We start from the raw sequence: 11,695 nt of genomic DNA on the forward strand, positions 1-11,695 counted from the left end.
TGCGACCAAATCCTCCCCCAAAACCCCTCCTCCTCGCCCTCACGAGCTTAGCAGGGAACCAAATCGGCGAGGCGCCGCTCGGGGAACGCCAAACCAAGCACCGGACCGCGGGTACCCCGCCGCATTCCAGACGATCCCCGGCCCCCTCTCCGCAAATCCGCGAGCAAAACCCTAGCAATCGACGCCCAACCTCCGCGGCATTGCGGGCGGCTAGCTGGCAGGCCTCGATCTAGACCCCGGAAACGCCCAAACCCACCGTCGCTAGGTCGCTGAGGCGAAACCGAAGGCTCAATTCCAGAACCTCGGAAGCGGCGGCGGCAGGCGAGGAAATAGGCTCCCGCGAGGCCCGATTCGGGTGACTCCCGTGCAGCGAGCGGCACTGCCCCCGTCGGAACCCCACGGCGACGGCGACGGCGACGGCGACGGCGACGGCGACGGCGACGGCGACGGCGACGCGGCGCGCGAGCAGCGAGAGGGAACCCTAGGGGCGGGCACTGGAGGAGGCGGAGGCGGAGGGGGGGAGGAGGAGGCGGGGTGAGGTGTCCGGAGCAGTAGCGGCAGCAGCTCGAAATTTACTGCCGCTGGCTGGTATTGGTTGGTGGTGCCTCGTACTAGTAGTGTTTAGCAGTAGATTTGTGTTAGCGAGGTGTTTTGGTGCTCACGGTCTTGACTTGTAGTCGCGTGAAGAGCTAGATGGATCTAGTGTAGATATACTCCGAGTAGTAGATAGTACCAACTTGAAGTTAAAGTTTACTGTGAATTGTGTCCCCCTTGCTTCGAGAGATGCTGCATTGCTCCTTTGTCGGACACCACAATAGGATGATTCGGCGGTTTATACGCAAGGTTGCTTCGTGGCCGTGTTTTTTTTGTTTTTACAATTCGAACCTGGTATGCATTAATTGATACAGAGACCCGTCTACTGTTTTTAAAGAAAAAGAAGCATGCATAAATCATATGTAATCGTGGACCACATGAGCTAGTTCGAGCGACACTTTCTGCGATACCTATTTTCGCCATAATGTCCCTCGGCATCCCGGTCAAATTGAGAAGATCATAAGAAGCTTCCGCTCGGAAGGATGTGAAGGGTGGTCACTGCTTAGTGGCATGGAACAAAGTGTGCGCCCTCAATGAATGGGGTGGCCTTGGCATTCCTAATCTTAGGATGATGAACATAGCTCTGAGAACTAGATGGTTGTGACTTCAGCGAGTTGACGACTATAAGTCGTGGACGGAGCTTAACATCCAGGTGCCCCAAATGGTGAGGAAACTTTTCAAAGGGGTGACCTACTCAGTGATGGGGCAGGGCGTCCACCTTCTTTTGGACGGATCAGTGGATCCCAGATGGACGGCTATGCGACATAGCGCGAAACCTGCTTGCGGCAAGCGTGCTGTCAGGCAACGCAGGGTCCACGAGGGCCTAGCTGGTGGTTGGTTGGACGACCTTCCTTTGGATTTAGGTGTGCCTGCGATCAGAGAGTTGTTCGAGGTGGTCGATCGTCTGGTAGACATTACCCTTACCAAGGGTGTGGAAGAAGCCTTTCGCTGGGGTTGGGAGAAGGATTACTCCTACTCCACCCGTTCGTATTATCGAGAGATGTTTGGTGCCAGGGTTGAGATGGCGGGTGCATTACAAATTTGGCGATCGCGAGCTCCGCCGAACTGCAGGGTGTTCCTTTGGCTTGCAGCAAGGAACACATGCTGGAGAGCTGATAGGCTGAGCAGGCGTGGTCTTCCGCACCCGGCGGCATACCCTTTCTGTGATCACAGATGGGTGAGTCCTTAGATCACCTTGTGATGGGCTGCGTCTTGGCATGCGAGGTTGGGCAACCGATCTGCGTTGATGGGGCAAGCTACACTGGATACAGCAACCGGACACCAGTCTTGTCTGCTGGTTGCAAGAGAAGCGTAGAGGGCCGGGAGCAGATCGCGACTTCGTGTGACACTCATCTGTTGGTGTCTATGGTGTCATCGGAATGTCGTGTTCTTCGAGGGTGTGACCCCCTCCAAAGTTGCGGTGATTTCGAGGATCTCCGACGATACCGAGTTGTGGCGAGCTGCTGGGTTGTTCAGAGGCGTTCTCGCGCCACTGGATAAGTGGAGATGCCGCGAGTAGTTCCGTAGTGTGTACGTGTTGCCTTTCTATGAGGTAGCGCGGAATTGCGTTTTCTTTGGCGTATGTGCTATAAACATGTTGTACAACGGCCGTTTGGCATTTATTCTATGAAACGGATACGTTTTTCCATGATGTGTCCATGAAAAAAAAATGTATGTAAATGCATTGTTTGCTTGGAGTTGAAGTTTGTGTTAATCATTGGCCACATTTTTTTGACGGGCAATTATATTTCTATGATTTCTTTACATGAGTGTATGTTTTGCTAAAATAAACAGACCAAAAGTTGTTTACGTGAGTAGTAAAATTGATGTTTTATAAATAAGTGTATCACAGCCTAGGGCACGTTCAAATAAACATAATTTTTAGATGAATAATTATTTTGCTACTGTACAAATTTTCAGGGTGTTCTTCAATGTTTGTGCATGAATTGTAGTTCTGACATGAGAGGCCTGAATCCTGATCAGCGTACAATCAATCAACTGTTTACTGAGAGAGCGTACAATGATTAGGCCATGTGATCCGATCCAATGGCTTGCATTCGGAGGGCCTTTGTAATCAGACAATCACACAGTCAGGTACTTGTCCTCGTCACCACCAACACGACCGGCAGTAACTGAGCAACACCACCACGATCGATCGAGAGCGAAAACTTGGACCGAATGAAGAGGTCCATTCCTTCCACGCCACAAACTTGGACCGTAGCAATCAAACACATAGGCACATCACCAACATTACGGCCGCAGCTGCTGCTGCACGCTGGTCCCGTGCCAGGTTTACGGTTGAAAATGTGGCGTGCGTTTCCTTCTGCTTGCTGGATGTACATGTGACGTGCTGCTAACTGAACAGTAGCGTACTACCTAGCCCCTAGGCAGCATGTACCGCCGTATAAGACGAGGCAAACCTGGAGAGAGTACTTGACTGATCACGCCGGTAATACTCTACTGCTTTCATCTTTTTCTCTTTTGGGGGGAACAGTGCCGCACACCTAACACGAACAGCAACAAACACGCTGCATCACACCATCCAGCCGTGCGAAGCTAACCGATCGCAACTGAAAGCTTCAAAAAGTGACATCACATGTAACTACATTGCATGGCCCACGCAGCCCCACCCGAGTGTATAACCTGAGGTATTTCTTCACCAGAAGAAACAGAGAAAACTGTATGTACAATTGCATACCGGCAAGGCTGAAAAAATCGACGGATTTCCAAATGCTACTAGTATACAGGGTGCAGCAGAAGGTTTGCGGTGAATCCGTCTACAAGGGGAAGAACCTTCTCTTCTTGAAGTACCAGAGGAGACAGCCGAATATGACCGCACCAGCGACACCTGTTATGATAAGCGTCCACTCAAAAGCATGCGGCAACTTCAGCACATCCATCTGCTCGAAGTTCATGCCGAAGACTCCTGAGACGACCCCAAAGATGGCCACCACAAATGTAGCGGTGGTCAGCAGCAGCTCGAACTGGATCAGTTGGTTCCGCACGTTATCCTGCAAAAACAGCATCTCATGTAAGCAAAGATGCTAGTTAAACACGCGATAGAAAAAACATCCAGAAATCTAGTTTACCCTGGCATCCATGATAATATGAATGCATCCAACATATAGAAAAAGTATGACAGACGTGATGTCTGTAATAAGTTGACCATCACCAGCTAATCATATTATGACAAACACAGAGTCACATGCTCCCAAAGAAAGTTACTGCTTGGCTCCACATTTGTGATAATGACAAAATGAAGATAACCATTTTGCTTTATTCTTTCACAAAATCCATTTAACCAATGTGTTTTGTATAAAGGTAACTGAAATTTCTATCTCATCAATGTTCTTAATAACTAGTAGTCCCATCATGGGCATTATCCTATCAGTGACTATATGAGAACAGCTACTGTTTGTTAAATTTCAGAACCAAAAGATTGGTTAATTAAAAAACAAAAGCTAAATACTCCTACATGATAAATGAATAAGGCCAAGTGGAAGTTTTTTAGTTCAAGGCTAACACATTAACTTGTGTTAGTTATCAGCCATTTGTGGTGTACTTTTTACATGTCTACCTTACCAATATGATAATACTGTCAATCAAGTTGTTCTCTAGCATTTCCACGTTAGCTTATCATTTCCTTATGAGTAGAGACAGGCCATTTTTTGTTTAGTCTGTCAAACTGAATTTCTGTATGAGCTTTAACAACTTACTGTAGTTCAAAAAGAAGCTAAAATGCATATGACAGTAAGCTATAATCTAAAAAGCATATGGTTCTGGTAAATGAAACTTGATTTTAAAAAAATGAAACTTGCAAGATTTGGATGACCAACAATCTTGTTTTGAACTGGGTCCATTACTTGAACTCTGAACAAAGTAGAAATCAGGGGACTATACCAGCTGGATGTTGATGAAATCCTCTGTGTCATCAATATACTCCTTCAGCTGTTTTTTTTAATGTACATAGCAAAATTGTCAGCCAGTGTAACTTAAACGAGAAAGAAAACTGAATAAGAGGACAATGCAACTATAATTCACGCTTCATACCGAAGTTAATTTGTTGAGAGTGTAGTCAATAACCACAAAGTAAGCCTCCAACAACATTTCCAGTTCTTCTATGTTATACTGGCTGCTCTCTGAGCTCTTGAAGCTGTCGTGTCTGCTTCTAGCAAAACTAAATTGCTTCTCAAGTCGCCGAGATGCAGGGGTGATGAAGCTGGGGAAACTGGAGCAGAAAGGGAAACTTGAGCAGAGAATGATGAGCCAAACACATTATTGCCAATTCCTTGAAGGCCTTGCTCGTCTAACAATGATGCTTCCATCCTCATCTTCTTCTCGGTGAGGTACATTTCAGCCATATCACCATCATCATCCATCAGCTGCTCTATCTCATCTCTGACCTTAATTGTGAAAATTGTACATTTCATAAGACTGAAAATGGATCTTGTGACAACTGTCTAATGAAACAGGAAAAATATAACTGAAGTCCATTTACCTTTTGGACCCTCCTAGTCAATGCAACCAGCTTGCTCTTTAGGCGCCGAGCACGCTCCAAGTCAAGGGTACTGATTTTCGCTGTTAACTCATCTAGCAGTGGATAAGCTTCAGCCTCCAATTCAACAGCCTGAGAAAAATTGCAAGCATTTTTAGTTCTCCAATCAGATGCCAAATCATTATGCTAAAAAAAGAACATAAAGTGTAGAAATTGAACTGCTCACTACACGATTTTTCAGGTGATAACCAAATGTGTGATTGTGGCTTAATTTTCATTGATAATTATTGGTGATAGTTAATTCTATTTTTCTGGAAATCAAACAAAGTAGCAGCGGCTGTTTTGTTGTAGGACTAACAGTGCCACACAACTGATGCAGTGATGCTACGTCAGTTATATTTATCAATCGGTGCAGTGGGTTCTTTCACCTCATCCTCCCCTTATGTGAGCAAGTCTAGCAAACAAGTGAGATGATGGCCACATGTGTCACATACAACAACAACGATGAGGGGTCACATATGTTAGTTTGGCATTACCAGTGGTTGTGGCTCGACTTAATGGGTAGTCTAATTTACCAAAATTCAGATTGTGCTATGCAACCTCATTTGATTAATGTTACATACATGGCAAACTGAACTTTTTATATATGGGATGATCTACTCATCTAGCAGTGGATAAGCTTCAGCCTATAATTCAACAGCCTGAGAAAATTTGCAAGCATTTTCAGTTCTCCAATCAGATGCCCACATCATTAGGCTAAAAACAGAACAGAAAGTGGAGAATTAGAACTGCTCACTACAGGATTTTTCAGGTGATAACCAAATTTGTGGCTGTGGCCTATTTTTCTTTGACAATTGTTGGTAATAGCTAATTCTATTTTCCGGAAATCGAAAATATAGTAGCGGCTGTTTGGTTCTAGGACTAACAATGCCACACAACTGATGCTACGTCGGTTATCTTTACCAATAGGTGCAGTGGGCCCTTTCACCTCCTCCTCCCCTTATGTGAGCAAGTCTAGCAAACAAGTGAGATGGTGGACAGCAAAGTTGGGACAAAACTGTCCATAAGTGGCAATAATATATAACAATAACGATGAGTGTGTTACATATGTTAGTTTGGCATCACCAGTGGTTGTGGCTCGACTTATTGGGTAGTCTAATTTCCTAAAATTCCAATGGAGTATGCAACCTCATTTGACTACTTTTACATGTCAAACTGAACTTCCCATATACGGGATGATCTACTCCGCAGCTTATTTCACCATCTGCTACTTTTACCATCTGCTACCTCATTGAGACAATCACAGTGTAAGCAGACGTTAACACTGTTTTGACTAGGGAAGCCCAAATTAACAATTCATAGCAATCATTAGTTCAATCCTCGCAAAACTCCCGAAGGATCGAAGGATCGAAGAGATTAGCTGAGACGGGACGACAAGTCAATTTTAGTAGTAGTAGTTTAGAACGCGCTAAGGTCGGTAGACGGGTAGAGTGCGATGTTGCACCTGCGCGTCGAGGAATGAGCATGCGGCTTCGAGCGCAACCTCGAGGGCGATGAACTCGAAGGGCAGGTCGTCGGCGCGGTCGACGAGGCGTCGCTGCAGCTCGTCGACGTACATCCTTACGGCCCCGTCGGCGTCGTGGTCGCGCAGGACGAGCGCCTCGTCTGCGGTGATGATGCAGCGTATCCGCTCGAGGTTGCAGACGACGGCGCGCTCGCGGCCGAGGATGGCGGAGGGGTAGACGAAGAGCGGGTCGAGGAGGCGGAGGTCGCGCGCGGGCAGGTCGAGGCGCCGCATGAGCGCCGGCTTGGCGACCTCCACCGCCTCGGACGCGCCCGTCGCCGCGTCCACCCGCACCCACGAGCGCCGCCCGCCGCCGCGCTTCTTCAGGCCGTGGACGTCGATGGCCACGCCGCCGCCGCCGCCTCCGCCGCCGATGCCGACGCCGACGCCGGCTGGAGCCGCGGGCTTGCCGCGGCGGTGGGGTCCGTTCGCGGCGGCGCGGGGCGGTAGGAGGAGGCGCTGCTTGATGTCTTGGTCCATGGCGGCCGGGATCTGTGGTGGGGGCGGCGTGTCAGTGGCTAGGTAGGAAGGGTTGGATGATGATGGAGGTGGAGTGCGTATGTGGAGAGGAAGGGATCTCCACGGCGGTGGGGGATGGGCGCCGAACATCGCATGATTTCTCACATGGTGGGCTCGGGTGGGCATGCAGGTGACGTGGCGCCTTCCTTGTCGTTGGATTCAGAAGGTCGCTGGAATCTCCGGTTTTGTTCTGCTCTGCAAACTCTACCTACTCGTGCTACTTCTATAACTAGTAAGATTGCACGTGCAATGCACGTCTAAACTAATAAATAGTCAAATATATTGGGAATATTAAATTTTAAATTGTTCCATCATATGAAACAACTTAGCTCTTTTGTCAAGTACCGAAAGTATACATTACAATCATTAATAATATATCCTCAATTGCATAGTTTAAATACATTTTGTCATACACGAAATGATAAACAGCTTGAAAATGACAATTTCAAGTTGTTACCTCTCAATTCATGCCATTAAAGGTAGTTCCGACCATGTTTTGCGACCTAATGTGTGTTTCTAGCTGCTTGATAGTTCTGGTAGCAACCTTTATGAAATTTAGCGAAAAATGTTTTAACAAATTCCATCATCCATTCTAGCATCTAAGTGGGTAGCTTCTTTATGTTTCTTCTTGATCTACTAAGAACAGAACCATCGTAGCAGGGTATCCATCTTTATGCAACTCCTCGAGAACAAGCAAGCAACCACATCAGATATCACAATAATTTCTTGCATTCATCTTTTTGGAGAAGGTCAATAGTGGTGCAAGGAGGTCCAACACGACGATGCGCAGTAACCGATGTCTGTGAGCTCATGGTGCGGAGTGCCTTAGAGGACGACATCCTCGGCGGCAACATGGCTGCCACAAGTTCAATAGCAAACTTTTGCGGAAAAATGAAGAATATTATCTTATCATCTATAACCATAGCACACATCCAAATTGCGAGTTATTTCATTCAAAGTTAGAAATTCAAGATATAAGGCTGTAAATATTGCACATGTAGGTTTAAGAATTTAGAGACAAAAATTGATTGCATGAACCTCTTGTAATACGAAATACGATAAGAATAGTGAGTTGTTGGAATTCGCCCACATATCAATCACATAAAACTAGATGAACACATGCACGCGAAAAAGCTCGTGGCCATGTTTATTTCTCAATATTCTCACGTTACAACTTACGTTACACGACCTGGTATGCACACATATAAATATGCAGCCAGGCAACACTAGAACCACTAGTAGAAAAATAGGCTTCCGTCCACCCCCATTAGTCCCGAAACTATTCGAACCGCGACTAAAGGGGGCTTTAGTCGCGGTTCGGGAGGCAACCCGCGACTAATGCTCTATCCGAGACGAAAGGGTACCCCTTTAGTCGCGGTTACTAAAGGTTTTTCCGAGTTTTTTTTGTTTGTAAAATACAAAAGAAAATGATAGAAAATTCAAAAAAAAAATTGTTTTCAGATTCTTGTATGTTATGCAACCTACTATTCGGAGAAATTAAGAAATTCGAATTTTCACTTTTTTTGCAAAAAAAGTTTAAAAAATGGTAAAACCGCAATAACTTTTGCATACGACGTCGGAAAAAAACGTATAATATATCAAAAAAATCCTGGGAAAAAGTTAGCCAATTTTTAGATTCTCAAAATTCCAAATGAAAATACGAAAGCAGGAAGATTTTAGTTTTTGCTATAAATTTTGGATTTTATTATTTTTTATTTTTTTAAAAAAATAAAATTAATAATTGTATCATGCACATGCATAAAGATTACTATTACTTTTACCCTTTTAGATTTTCAAATCTTTAGGTTTGGCAAAAAAATTAGAAAAACTAAAAAATTAAAAAAATTAAAAAATTAAAAACATGAATAAAAATTAAGAAGTTAATGTTTATTTATTTATTCAAGATTATTACATCTTTTCTTTTTTTATTGAAAGAATTATTTGAAATTCAAACAATAAAAAAATTTGACATCGACAAACATATGTTAATAGAATTGATATGATTCTACTATCACATACATGCGCGCGAAGCAATTGGATGCGGGACGGGATGGAACTCGGAAGTTAAGCGTGCTAGTGCGGGAGGATGGGTGACCGAGCGGGAAGTTTGACCACGAGTAAGTAATTTGACTAGAGATAAGTGTAGTTAGAGATAGAGACTAAGCTATGCAAATAACTGAAATAATAGAAATTCGAAAAAAATAGAAAAAAAAACGGAGTGAAAAAAAATTGGAAACCCAAATGAATTAAAAAAAATTAACGAAATAGCCTTTAGTCCCGGTCGGGGACACCAACCGCGACTAAAGGTCTTTCGCTCAGGCGCACGCTAGCCGCCCACGTGGACAGGCTTTTAGTCGCGGTTCGTAAGCAACCGCGACTAAAGAGGGAGGCTTTAGTCGCGCTTAGTTAGTCGCGGTTGCGCAACCGCGACTAATGGCAGTTGCGCACCGCGACTAATGGCCTTTTTTCTACCAGTGAACCGACTCGGGTTTAACACCTAATCCTAGACAAACTCATATTATCCAACCGACTCAAGACTTACCTAACCAGAACTCCTAATTGACAACGCTAGTACTACACAGCTGGCCGATTGATTGCCTGCCTAGTAATACTACTACTAATTCAATACGGACTCTAACTTGACTGACCATGTACAACTAGCTAGCACCCACACGTGTGGCTAACTAACTCAACTAGCTAAAGAAGATTACTCCTAACATGAGTGAGCATTAAAATTTTGAGAACTTATAAACTATCTGAACTCATGCTACTGCATCCTAACAGTGAACTTACATTAGTTCAGAATTGAATTTGAGGCTTGGCTGACACTTGCGCCGCTGGCCACATGGTCTTCCACAACAACAACAACAAAACTCCATCTGCAAGAGGCAGGAGTTCACGCTTTGTGTTCCAGCCTTGCATGACCAGAACATCAACAACATGAATAAGTCTTACTTTGCCTTATGCCAAGAGAACAGAGCAAAGTCTGTGTAACACGCATGTCTCCATAATATAAGGATATTGAGTTTGAACCATGATACATGGACGAACCTCTGTATCAAGCTGAAAGTTTTTATCATCAACTGAAAAGCTTGAGGATATCCTTCAACTTGAGAGAGTATGTATACCAGAAACTTCTGCATATGTCTTGTAATTCCTCGCAAGGAGCCAAAGGCATGACATAATTTAAATAATTGTGACTTTGCATTTAGAATTAACATTTACTACAGCATGAATCCTTCATTCCCATACGGGTTCAATATAAAAGCATTTGAAGTGTGGTCCAGCAGCCAAAATATAGAGTATCCTTGTATAAATATTTACCTCCCTGACCCGGACTTTTGGCTCTCGGGTGCAGGCGCACCCTATATACTCTAAAAAATGTAGTAATTTCAAATAAAGTCAAAAAATTTCGAATCCTTTTGGGAATCAAAGATAATCAAGTATTGTACTCGTATAAATTTGTTTGGCAAGAAAATGTTTCACATTGACTTCAGGCAAAAAAATAACAAATCTATGACGAATATAGCGTGAATAGTACTTTAATATAGGACCTTCAAGTCTGTTTTTTTCACCCAGGAAACAAGAGAAGTTATTCCATGGTGAATCTTTCGTATACGAGTACAATACATGATCATCTTTGATTCCCCAAAACATTTGAATTTTTTTGACCTTTTTCTAATTTTTTTTTTTCATATAGGGTGCGCTTGCTCCCAGGTTCACCCATGCAATTTCGTTTACCTCCCATCTTATTATCTTACCTTGTTTTCTATAGTCGCCATTTTCAACAATAAAATTGGATTTGCCGAGCCTCCTTTCTGGGTAGTAATCAATGTCACACAGTTATCCTTTGACGTAGTCCAAAATATCATAGGTTTGATGCATTTTTTTATTCTTTTGTACAGATCCTACTGCAATGACAACTTGATGTCTTGATTGCAACGCCGGTATCGACAGTTTTTCATCCTGAAAAAAACACATGCATGTTCAGCAAACAAAATAAAATGAAAGAAGTAATGCGAGGTCACCTCAATCTTTGCCGGTAGCGTTGAAATCTTGTTGCGATAACATGCTCAACTTCTACATGATTATGAACAAAAGAAATACAAGGATCGCTTCGAGCTAAAATGTTCAGCTTCAGTAACATAAACGTAGCCTAGTTCAGACATAAAATTGCTGAAGGAACTGTAAGTATTCATTATGCTAAAATCTTTGCTGAAGAAGAAATTTTTATGACAAGCCAATCTCTATTGGATTTTGTAAGTGTCATTACAAAAATACAAAGGAAGAGGAACCACAATTATTCATGTATCCTCTTTCGTTTGTACTGAATGTTGAAAGCTCCCACACAGTATGGATATTTATACTTCTGCCTTGCGTAGTGAAGAATACTGAAGATGAATTTCTGCCTTGTGTACTTATAATTTCAGTGGTGTTTAAATCCGCTAAACAGCAGTCATATATATATATTTATATATAGCAAAGAAAATCAAGAGGTATTTTCATTAGACATTATCACAGAC

The 11,695-nt window shown here is 43.7% G+C and overlaps 1 pseudogene; it reads right to left on the reverse strand.

The window, feature by feature from the left end:
• Positions 1–3,143: 3,143 nt before the first annotated feature.
• Positions 3,144–7,148, reverse strand: LOC124677818 (annotated as a pseudogene).
• Between the last annotated feature and the right edge of the window lie 4,547 nt (positions 7,149–11,695).

The sequence above is a fragment of the Lolium rigidum genome, chromosome 7 (genome assembly GCF_022539505.1).
Source record: "Lolium rigidum isolate FL_2022 chromosome 7, APGP_CSIRO_Lrig_0.1, whole genome shotgun sequence".
In the NCBI taxonomy this organism is placed as follows: Eukaryota; Viridiplantae; Streptophyta; class Magnoliopsida; order Poales; family Poaceae; genus Lolium; species Lolium rigidum.